General features: G+C 36.5%; 1 pseudogene across 1 annotated transcript; it reads right to left on the bottom strand.

Annotated features, from left to right (window-relative positions):
• Positions 1-1,947: 1,947 nt before the first annotated feature.
• LOC104598199 (galactoside 2-alpha-L-fucosyltransferase-like) lies at positions 1,948-5,884 on the bottom strand (annotated as a pseudogene). The gene is made up of 2 exons (XR_016068501.1): positions 5,342-5,884; positions 1,948-3,524 (listed from the first exon to the last, which is right to left on the bottom strand). The product of XR_016068501.1 is annotated as a galactoside 2-alpha-L-fucosyltransferase-like (transcript).
• Positions 5,885-12,094: the final 6,210 nt, after the last annotated feature.

Here is a 12,094-nt window from a genome sequence, read left to right as displayed (position 1 = left end):
CTCTGGGCAAGGGGATTGTTAGGAGTTCTGACGCAAGGGGGGAAGGAACTGAGAGAATCGGGGCAACTCCTACCTCGTCCGAGCTTGTCTCGCCTTTGCCTCTGAGCTCTGACAGGACGCGGGTGGCGGTTCGTCGACCTCGACGGCGCCTTCGCTGCTGAGTGGGCCTTGTACTGGCGCTGCTGGCCTCCGTGTTGCCGAGCTCGATGGGCCCGGAGTGCTGGTAGTCCGCTGCTACCAGTGCGCCGAATCAGTTTTCCACGAGTGGGAACTCCGGTTTGGAGCCCCGAGGTGCCGATCTCGCGGGCGAGGTTCCCGACCCGCCTGCGAGCTGCGAGGCGGGGATGACTTTTCTTTCTCTCTGGCCTGGGGACGAGGCTTGGCTGTTTGGGGGGTTCTGGGGCCTGGAGGCCTTTCCTTGGTGGAGGCGCCCATCCTGCGGAGAGGCCTTGACCGGCTTCGGAGTAGGGTGGCGAGGTGAAGTAGTTGTTGGTTCGGTGGCAGTTGGGGGAACTGCTGTTGATTGTGATACTGGGAGAGGTTGTGCAACACTTGGTGCTGATGTTGCTGGAATTGTTGCATTTGGGCTTGCATTGCCTACATGCACTGCATTAGGTCGTCCAACCGATTTTGGCTAGCTGCCAGGGGGACGGCGGTTGGTTCAGTGAAGGTAGTCTCGATGGGGAGAGGAAAGGGGATGTTTGTGGCAGGTAGGTTTACAGGCGCCACTGCTTGTGGCATATTCAGATTGGGAATTCCGTCCACCGAGAGGGGGATGGTGAACTGCCCAACACACACCACGGGAACTTGAGGTTGTTCCCCGGTGGTGTTTGTCTCTGTGCCGCATCCGGCGTTGCTGGAAGAGGCCATGAGTATTGAATTTTTCAAAGAAGAAGAAAGGGGTATGAGAGTTTTGGAGGGAGGCCTTTTGAAGCGTTCCCACAGACGTCACCAATTGATGATGCACAATCCGGCCGATCTTAGCTGTCAACGATCTTGCCTCTGAACCGGGTGGCAGGGACCTGAAACGGAGGGAGAAGAGAAGCTCTGGGGAGAACCCGGCATAAGGGCTCTGAAGCTCAAGTTAGAGTCTTTCAAAGGCAAGATAGACCAGATAGCGCAAAAGTTAGCATACCTCGTTCCTGGGGGGTAGGAGCCTTTTATAACCACTTCGCGCACTCACTTCCAGGCTTCCGTCAGATCGGGCATGATTGCTTCTGAACTCCTGCCAGTTTGGATGTCATTTCCTCTGGCCGGACAGAACCGCCACTGCTCCTTTTGTCGGAGCCGTCTCTGTGGCTAGTAATGACGGTGGCAAGTGGCGGTAGCAGGAGGCCGTTTGAAGTGCGACTGTCAGGCGTCAGATCTCAAATCAGTCAGGTGCGTCGCCCTTGGGTACGGACATCCTTGGTGTCAGGTACGTTTGGTCAGCCTGGTGTTTCGGAAGCGATGTTGGAGTGGCGAGCGAGATGTCTTGAGTTCGGTTTGGGGAGTGTTCCGAGCTGCCATGGGCCAGCTCGGGTCACAGCTTTGTGAGGCTTGGGGCCCAATATAGTTCATGCTCCTTGCAGGGAGCTCGGGTTCTCAGTAGGGAGCTCGGGTTCTTAATAGGGAGCTCGGACTCTTGGTAGGGAGCTCGGGCTCTTTTTAGGGCGATCTGGTGGAGTTCGGGCTCAGTAGTGAGCTTGGACTTGCTTTCGGTGCTCGCTTTGGGCGCTCTACTGTCCCGAATTGCTTGTTTTTGCCACGTGTCGGGTGATTGCGAGGTCGGGCCAAATTCCCCTTCATCAGTTTTAATCTAAATCTGATCTATTGACACCTATATTTTTATCTTCTATTAATGAATCAGATATATCTAACCCAATCTAATATAAATTTATTATGGATGAACCAGGTCCAAACCAATTTAATAAATACCTTGGACCATTAAGTTTGGACTTGTCCAATTCAGCCCCTACCTGTGGAGATGATTAGTCGTGTTTATCAATCACCAATTCACCATTATCCTCGGCATCAACTGATAATACTGATGAGATAATAAATACAAACACCTAGAACTGGTCACGAGCAATCGACCAGCTTAAGGCCCCAGGTCATGTCCTCACAATGTCTCACGTGCGGGACAAATGCCCCCGTATCTGCCCCTCTCTTTGCCTTGCAATCATAAAGTGGAGGAGCATGGAAGCAAGGTTCCATGGACATGGCCTGACGACAAGGTGGATCAGGGGTTGTCCTATTCTCAGGCTTGTAGAGAATCCATGGTTTCAAGCCTCCAAGACCCTGAGCTACATACCCAAAGGTCGACCATGCGCTTGTGACCAAGACATCGCTCAGGCTCAGGAGATACATTTCAGCCCATGCCTTCCTGTTGTGTATCTGCTTCTCGCTTTGTTGATACTCTTCATGGCTTGGCTGGTAAACCCCAATCGCCTCCCCAGTGACTGTAGGGTGCTCCCAATACATATTCCTTATCTTTTCAACGTACCCAGAGGTTAGAGATGTCATCAGGACAGCTATAGACCTTTATTTTCCCAATGGCCCAGTGATGATGGGTTTATGGACATCAACTTCCGGCAACACTTTCTCCTTCAGGGAACAAGCTAGGATCTGATCTATCACATACTGGAATGGGCCTGTGCCAGTATCAAACACTCTAATCTGGATGCCCACCCTCACATCTGCTTTAGCCAAGTATGCTTGATAATACCTGGAAATCAACCCCCATACTGAATTTGTGGGATGGAAAAGATAGCGACCCAAGTGGTGGAAAACCGTTTCTTTATCGGGGAAGAGGTTACTCAGTTCCTTGTCAAAGGATGGGATCAAGAAGAGTGATGGGACAAAATAGTTGTCAGTCTTGATGACCAACCAAGGAACATTTTGGAGATGAGATTGATCTTGATCACAGAAGAAAAGCTTATCATGATCATTATAATCATGGGCAAGATGAAGATATACAAAAGGTGGTGGTACTGATCCTGTTGAGTTGTTTAAAACCATATTACCATAGCAATGAGGATGCCCTTGATTGAAGCTGTTGAACTGATCATTAAGAGGGAACTCCAAAGGGAGTAGCCATGACACCCCTGGAAATGGTTCACAGAAGAGATCAGTCATATCATTCCCACGGTCAACAAGTAGGACCCTATTTGTGAGAAGTGCATACAAGAATGCTGAAGCTAATGCTAGAATCCTGTTTCCCAATCCGCTAAATGATATCCATACCACATATTTACAATCTGTGGGCCCAGTGATGTGGCCAGACTTGAGCTGCTCCAATGTCCTGTTGTAGGACTTTGTATAGGCTCCACAGCGCTTATGCAAAGCTTCATACCTTCGCAACCTGGATACAAGATACGAAGAAGGTCTGTGTGGTAGTGTCTTGCGATATAAGATGGACTGGTACCTACTTAGACAAGATTCCTCATCATCAAACTCATCAACAAGAAGGCCGCCAAGCAATTTGTCTTGAGTCTCCTCAACAGTTTGATCGGATATAATGTCTTCGGAACCTGATTTTGGAACTTTTATTTGGGGAAGGGAGCACAAATTAGCAATCTAAATGAGAGGGGGAGCACCATTAAAGCAAACAGATCAAGCATTAGGAAATCAAATTGAAACCATTGAGTCATGCTCCATCCAAATTTAGTTAATTATGGAATGGACAAGAAAATAGTTAATGCATATTATTTGATTGCATCATCTGACTCTTCCTTTTCAGTCATAATTCAAATTTTATTTCAGAATTAACTTATTAGGTACAAATATCATAATCAAACATGCAAAATGAACTACAAATTACTCTTTTCATGAGTGCTTATTTAAGGTAGATGTTAATTTGTTTCCACAGACAAATAGGTTAGGAAGAAACATAGACTGCGCAAGTGCATGGATCTGTAGATTATGCTCACCTATGATCTCAAGTGAAGCAGCAGCTGTGGAATAGTCACCCTTTATGTTGTAATTTTGTAGAAGGAATATTGGGGTTCAAATGTCAAAATAGTCACAGATGTTCTAAACTTGATACCTAATTTGTTTGAAATGGTCTTTTTAGTTATTGGGGGCGGAGAAAAAGACAAAAATACATAATAAATAATAAAGGATGAAAGACAGAAAATCAGAGAAATTACCCTTCAGGTTCTAGACCAGAACAAAAGCTTAAAGCCATCAGTTATATTTCTTTACCCTAAACAAGGTGGAAACTTGAACAACTTGAGTACATGATCTCTAATGTGTGGACTTAACCAAATACTTGAATGACACTATGGTGGTAAAGCAATTACAACATGAGAGACTGGTATTTCAATCAAAGAGGTGAAATGGCTTAAAAATAAATTTGCAAACAAGCCGAGCCGGGTTGTGTTGTAAGAGGAATGAAATGCATTGAAGACATCAGAAAAAGATAATGAACAACAAGACATAATGAGACAGAGATAACATCAGTAAGAAATTCATAAATACAAAAAAACAAAAAAAAAAGAAAAAGAAAAAAAGGCTATAGCTAAGAATTCATATTCAAACATTCCTTCAAATTTTGAGCAGATTGAAAGGTTCTTTAATTAGTGTTTAACTGGATCAGTTTAATTACGTCGAAGTTGATATTATCCTATCTTTTCAATTTCCTCCAATCAATCCCTTGGACAATTAAAATATTAGTAAACAACCATAAAATCCATCCTCAACTATGCTTTCTTCAAGAAACAAATTAAAAAATATATACGGACTTAAAAAGAACATTCAGAAATATATATGGACTTAAAAACAGAAAAAATTCTGATCCCATAAGGAAGAAATTACTAGCTAGATATTGATTGAACGAGCAGAACAATGTTTTATTTTGAACCCTATAATTACATCTACAGAGAACAACATAGTTTAAAAAATAAATATAGCACAGTGAGAAATTTAACAATTAGTATCCTAGATCAAACATGTAGATTTTAGTTTAAGAGCTCCAAATAACACTCATCAATTGTGTTCATTTCCAGTATACAATCACATTGAATCAAACAACACAAAACGTTGTTATTACGAATTAAGATGATGATCATGGCAACGGCAATGACTGACGATGATGAACAAGACGGAGTTAGAAAAACAATATCATATCGTACGTAGACGACAAATCAAGTGAATTGAACATCATATTGATATAGAAATTCTACTGGGGTTACGTAAATGAGAAAAGTCAGAATTTTCTGGAAGTAGCTAAGGCAAAAGTTCGTCTTCCAAGAAATAAAAATTATTAAAACGAGAAATGGGTGAACACAGCCGAAAAAGAAGATGATAGATAAGAAGAAAACGCATGATTTGATTTTGTAGATATACTGGAAATAAGTACCTTCTTCGGTTATTAATAGAAAATCCCTTGCTTCTGCAAATCCCCGAACTCGATCTGACTTCATGTCTCGATAAATGATGGAGACCAGAACTGGGAAAATCATTAAACATACAACCAGGATCCCCATCAACTTCATCGTATTGAGTCCAGTACTCTTCCTCCCTGCTACTTGAGAACTACAGTCATTTGCCAGATCTGAGTGCTTCGGTGGAGATATTTGCGTCCTGAATCTCTTCGTATCCATCGACTTCTCAGCTGGGCTACTCAATTCACGAAAAATGAGATGAGTTTTACAGAAGGAGACTTCTTGGATCTGATCTTGCAGAGGAACCGTGACTATGATTATAAAACAGTTGATCAACTTTCATGCAGAGAGGAAGGAAGACGTTTTAGAAATGCGAGGGTTTATCTAATAATTTTCGAATCTAATCCCACTGCCACCAGGATCTCTGACTATAATTAATTGATTATAAAACGGCTGGGCTACCGTCGGTAGGATCTCTGACTCGTCGGGGTAGAGACAGTAGATCAAATCACACTGCCATAGGATAGGGTTGGGGTCGTTTAGCCCATGAGAAAGAAGGGGTAAAATACAAAAACCATCGGTGGAGTTTTTGACAATCATAAAAATTTTCCCTTTAGTTTCATTTTAACAAAAACCTTCTCTAAACTTTTAAACAACTCAACAAATACCTCTCTGTCACTGATCTAACGGAAAACGTTAAACCGAAGCTTCAATTGTTCCAAATACCCATTATACCCTTTCGTTAATTAATTTATATACATTTTTACTGAAATAGCCCAATACACATAAGCTTTATGCGAAGTTATTGCAAACAATGATTTCCACGCAACGAAGCTCTTACATGAATTGCAGAAACTTTAATTCATCGCCTAAACTCAATGACAGAGAACAACCACAACATCCCCTTTGCCATTATGTTGATGATTGGCCCAAGAACCACTCTGATTGCTCTGGCATTCCCTAGCCTGAGGTGGAAGAAATCCAATCAGATCGGACACAACTCTTTATTTCAATCCTTATGGCTTTCTTAGAGTTCTCGTCATCCTCATCTTCACCCACCCATGAGAAAGGAGTATCAGATCTTTTGAGCACCGCTAGAGAAAGGGCCGAGTCTTCCATTAACCATATGATACATTGTTCGTATTTTACTTCAAGAGGAAGAGAAAGCTTATGTGCATTGGATTATTTTAATGAAAAAATATAAATTAATTTACAAAAGGGTAAAATGGGTATTTAGAAAAAATATGCATCAGTCTAACGTTTTCTGTCAAGGGAGGTTTTTGTTGAGTTCTTTGAAAGTTAAGGAAAGATTTTTATGATTGTTAGAAACTCTAGAGGAGGTTTTTGTACTTTACCTAAAAAAGATAAATTACAATGACCGCCTGGTCAGTGACAAAGAATCTCTTATATTTTAATTTACAATAAAGATCCCTTGAACTTTTATATTGCAACAAATAGCCCCTCAATCATTAAATTAGATGATGGGGGGCGTTCAATTATCAAAATACCACATTAAACTTTCTCTATGTTCTTTTTCTTGCCCATCTTCTTTAAAAACCTAACTAATCCAAAAATACCATCATTGCTTCTCATCAAGAAATACTTTTGTTATCTCACCGGTGATCATTACGGGAAAAGGAAAGAAATCTCTCTAAGTTAATTAAAAAAGGGACACTCACCGTTGGAAAAGGAAAAAATCTCTGGTGAGTTAATTAAAAAGGGATATTCACCTGTTGGGTATGGATTTTGAAAACTCTAGACATTCCCTGTTGTCTTTACTATAGCCATTTTAGTTAACTTTAAAGGACAAGACAATGAACAGCATTAAGTGTAAAACAAGTAAGATGGTTTCATAAATTAAAGAAAGGGTAGTTTGGGTATTTAGAAAACTTTAAACAGTTGGATGAGAAGAATCTTTTTTGAAATTAACTGATGGAATGCTAATGGAGGGGTGTCTTTGTCTAATAGCTAGAGTTCAGAGGGGGTCTTTGTCACTCACCCCATAGTACAAGGGGGTCTTCATAATTTACCCAAAAAAACTCTTAAGGTTTTCGAAAAACGGCCAAAACATGGACGATGGTCTAAAATCAAAGCTCCTATTGTACGTTGAAAAGGGTTTTGCTCATGTGATTGAACATAGAGGGACTATACCTGTTGATGGGCCAGGTAGTTTGACGGATAAGCTTAGGATTTCTCAAATAAGCTCGACCCAATAATATTATATATAATAAAAATATATATTAATAATATTTAATATATATTAGTTTTCAAACTATTATCAAATACCAATTTACAATTTGGGAAATAGGAATGAGCTTATTAGTCTATTAAATTACATTGTAGGTAGGACTTTCCATATCCAGACCGGGCCTTGAACTTTATATAAGGGAATATAAGATATAGGCCCAATGGTCAAGTTGGGCTCAAGCTCGAGCTTAGAAATTTTTTGTTAATAAAGACACAAAGTTTGGCCTGGCCCGGTTCTTGAACAAGTCTACTAAAGGCCATTTATATCTATATCTATGCTACTAGACCCTTGGCTTGTGAACCTTTTTGACTAAAATACCTCTATTTTTTAAGGTGGTCCCTCTCAATTGTGAAAGTAGAAATAATATTTTGGATATTACTTTTCAATGCATTTTCTTTGCATCATTAAGTCTCATATTTAAGGCATTAACTTCCATTCACATTGAATCCTAAATTTAAGGTATTTTATCTCTTGTCATTAAATTTCATTTATTAAATACATAAGTACTAATATTGGTAGTATAAAACCTCTATTTTTGAAATAAACTTAAAAACAAAACCAAATTTCTAAGTGGCAAGAAAGCATGTCAACCATTTGGGTCAAATAGGTGAATCCATGATGTCATAATTAAATACTAAACATTTAAAAATAGATAAAAATAGAAAAAATAAATAAATCTTTAAAAGATTTTGGACAAATCTCTAATATCATATATTTGTCATATTAAATGGAATTGAAATACAAAATTTAAAACTGATCCAAAAACAAAACCATTTTCCTCTCTAAGTGGTGGGCCAATGGTTCAACCCATGATGTCACAATTAAATAATAAGATTTTTCAAAAATAAAAATAAAAATGTCACATTTTTAATATTATATATTATTTCATGATATTAAAAAAAGGTAAGTGTGATAAACGAAAACTCTTTATTAATGGTGTAATAAAATACAAAATTAATTTAAAACCAAATGGCTTAATTTGTGAGGTTATAAATAAATAATAAGATTTTAAAAATATAGAGATATAAAAATAGAAAATTTGGCATATTTGTAATATTATATACCAATCATATTAAAGAATAAATCTGATGAATAAGACTTATTTTATGGGTAATGGAAATGGAACACAAAATTTAAAGTTGTATCGGAAGGGAAAATATTTTCCATTCGAGGTATGGATTAGGAATTAAATTGTCTAGGTTAACCCATTATGTCATAATTAAATAATTAAAAACTAAAAATAGATAGAAATGCAAAAAGCTATAAAAACATAAAAATTTTATAAAAAATTTTGAAGGCATCCCTAATATTATACATTCATCATATTATATAAAAATAAGTGTCATAAACAAGAATTATTTTTATTGATGTGGAAATGGAGTAATAATTTTAAAATTGACATAGAAATAAAACAATTTTCTATGTTATGTCAAACGGGCCAGTCCATGATGATAATTAAATAATAAAAATTTTAAATTAGATAGAAATATGAAAGATCATAGAAAATATAGAAATTCTATAAAAAACATCCAAACACATCTCTAATATTATTATTGTTATTATAATTATAATTATAATTATATATCTAATTGTGATGACAGGAAATGTAATTTGAATTATTACTTTCATCTCATTCAATTTCCTCTTGTTAAGACATATGTCAAAGGTATTAATTCCAATTTATCTTTCACTGAATCTTATTCTTGACTAAGATATCCCTATTTTTGAATTTGGTCCCTTTCTTACTGTGAAGACATAAAATGTAATTTAAGCTGCTACTTTTCACCATTCAATTTCCTCTCATTAAGTCTAAAATTTAAGGTATTAACTACCACACTCTCTCATCCAATCCTATATTTAAGTTATTTTTGTTTCACCAATAAATTATATCAGTTAAATCTATATCCACTACTTCTAACATTATAAAACCCATGGGTGCAAAAAAAGACATATAAAAACCATGTTCTTTAAAGCGGATGAAAAATGAAACCCTTATATTGGATTAACCCACAAAGTCATAGTTAAATAATAAAGTCTATATCATACCTATACTACTATAAAAGTATGAATGAGAGTGTGAAATGTTTTTTTAACTAAAACACTCCTATTTTTGAATTGGGCCCCTCTTTAATTATGAGGACAAAAAAGTAAATTGAACTACTATTTTTTACCTCATTCAATTCCCTATCATTAAATCTTATATTTAAGGTATTAATTCCAATTATCTTTTATTAAATCCAATTACTTACCATTTTTGTATTTGGTCCCTTTCTAATTGTAAGGGCGAAAAATATAATTTGAACTACTACTTTTCTTCTCTTTCAACTCTCTTACATTAAGTCTTATATTAAAGTTATTAACTCTCACACTCTCATCGAATTTTATATTTAAGCTATACTTTCTCTCACTAATAAATTCTATCAATTATATCTATATTTAATACTTTTAACAATATAAAACCCATGGGCATAAAGAAGCAATATAAAACCCATGCTTTTTAAAATTGACCCAAAAATGAAACCATTCATTTGTCTTAATGGCAAGTAAGCAATTCAACCATCCAGGTCAAATAGGTCAACCAATGAACTCATTGTTAAGTAATAAAATGTTTGAAAAAGAAATAAATTCAAAAAATATAAATAAATAAAAATTGAGCAATCTCTAACTTTTTATATTAATCATATTAAATAAAGATAACGAAAAAAACAAGAATTGTGTTTTATGATGATGGAAATGACTTACAAAATTTAAAACTAACCTAAAGATGAAATTGTTTTCCTATTTGGTAGGTCAACAATTCCACCTTTGGGATTAAATGTATTTGTTTGTTTTTTTGCTCTCCCCCTTCTTCTTCTCTCTCTATGTCTCCCCCTTTGTGTTCTTGATTGGCTTTGCTCTTTAAAAATTCTCAACTTCTCGGTTTTGCTCATCGACAATAATGGCTTTGCCCCATTCTTTTTTTCTCTCCTCTCTCTACCTTTGTTTCCCTTGATGTTTGTGGCTCACTTTGCTATTCCTAGCTCGGTTTTATAATATTATAACATAAAATTATAATATTATTAAATTATTATGAAATTAAAATTGTTATAATAATATTATTAATTATTATTCTTATAAATTATAATAGTATTGTTAATTAATAAAAAATAATCATAAAATAAGTACAATATAAAGTAATATGTGTTAAATAATTAAAATATACAAATAAGGCATTTGAAAATTAGTAAAAAGTATTTAAAATAATGAAAATGGTAAAAGAATTACTATATTTATAATTTATTAAACAACAATAAAAATAATTTAAATTAATAATTAATAAAAGTATAAATATTTTTGTGGGACAATGTGCGATTTTGCATTATAGATATCAATTAGGCTCACACGTGTCTAATTTATTACATACATCATGTAACAATCATACTTAGACAAAACTTACCAAATGGTTTTTCTATTTTTCTGTCTTTTGGGAAAATCTCTCAAAATCACATGTTATCAAATGGTCAAGATATTCCGAGCCCAGCTCCCAAAGCTTAGTAGGTCTTTTATTTATTTATTTAACAAACTTCCTGCCTACATTTTTTTTTGTGAAAAATAGTAGGTCTTTTAATCTATTGAAGTTTTGAATGATTTTGTTAGAAAGATTTGTGGAATGGTACTTTCTAAGTGAGGATTAACCTATAACCTAATAACTTAAAGTTATTGGGTAAGATGAGAATTGGGATATGCTCCTCACAAAGCGTACCTCACAACCCAGCCTACGGTGTTGGGAACATCTTCCCATGAATAACAACACATAGGACGAGAGATGTTTTCAATACATAGTGGGATGAGGCTATGAGATCTGTGCAAGGTGCACTCTATGAGGAGCAGATCCAGTCTCAAAAGATGATGTCCAATTCTTCTGTGTGAATTAATACCAACTCAAGGGCTCAAGGCCCAATCCTCAACTAGAAAAATCCTTTTTTAGGAAAACATCCAAACAATCCAATGGGCTTCAGATAGTACCACCTTAAGGCCCAATCTTCCTACGTGCTTTCAATGTTCAATAGTCCTTTTCATTTCTTTCTTTTATTTGAAATACTTCAATAATCTTTTTAGGATCATTTACTAAAACACTCCTATAATTTCTTTAATTTACTAAAACCTACCCTGTAGTTTGTACTTTACTAAAACATCTTATACAATTTTCAATTAATTTACTAGGGGGTGTTCTATAGTATGGATGAGAAATTGGTGGGTGTGGATTGGTACACACCACACCCTGTGGTAGGGACCAATCCACACCACACCACAATCCACAGTTATTCTGAACTATGGATAGATTGTGCTCACCGGACCGGTTCACACCCACAGTGGCGTTCTATAAGTGTGGTGTGGGACTACCAAACTTTTTGATTCCATGTATCTCATATACATTTTATGGGAAATCTACATAGTTGATCATAAATGTCTAATTTTTGCATTTTATATGGTAATTGAA

This window comes from Nelumbo nucifera, chromosome 4 (assembly GCF_055504915.1).
Source record: "Nelumbo nucifera cultivar China Antique chromosome 4, China Antique-T2T, whole genome shotgun sequence".
NCBI classification, from domain to species: domain Eukaryota; kingdom Viridiplantae; phylum Streptophyta; class Magnoliopsida; order Proteales; family Nelumbonaceae; genus Nelumbo; species Nelumbo nucifera.
This window is presented reverse-complemented; position numbering and strand designations above follow the sequence as displayed.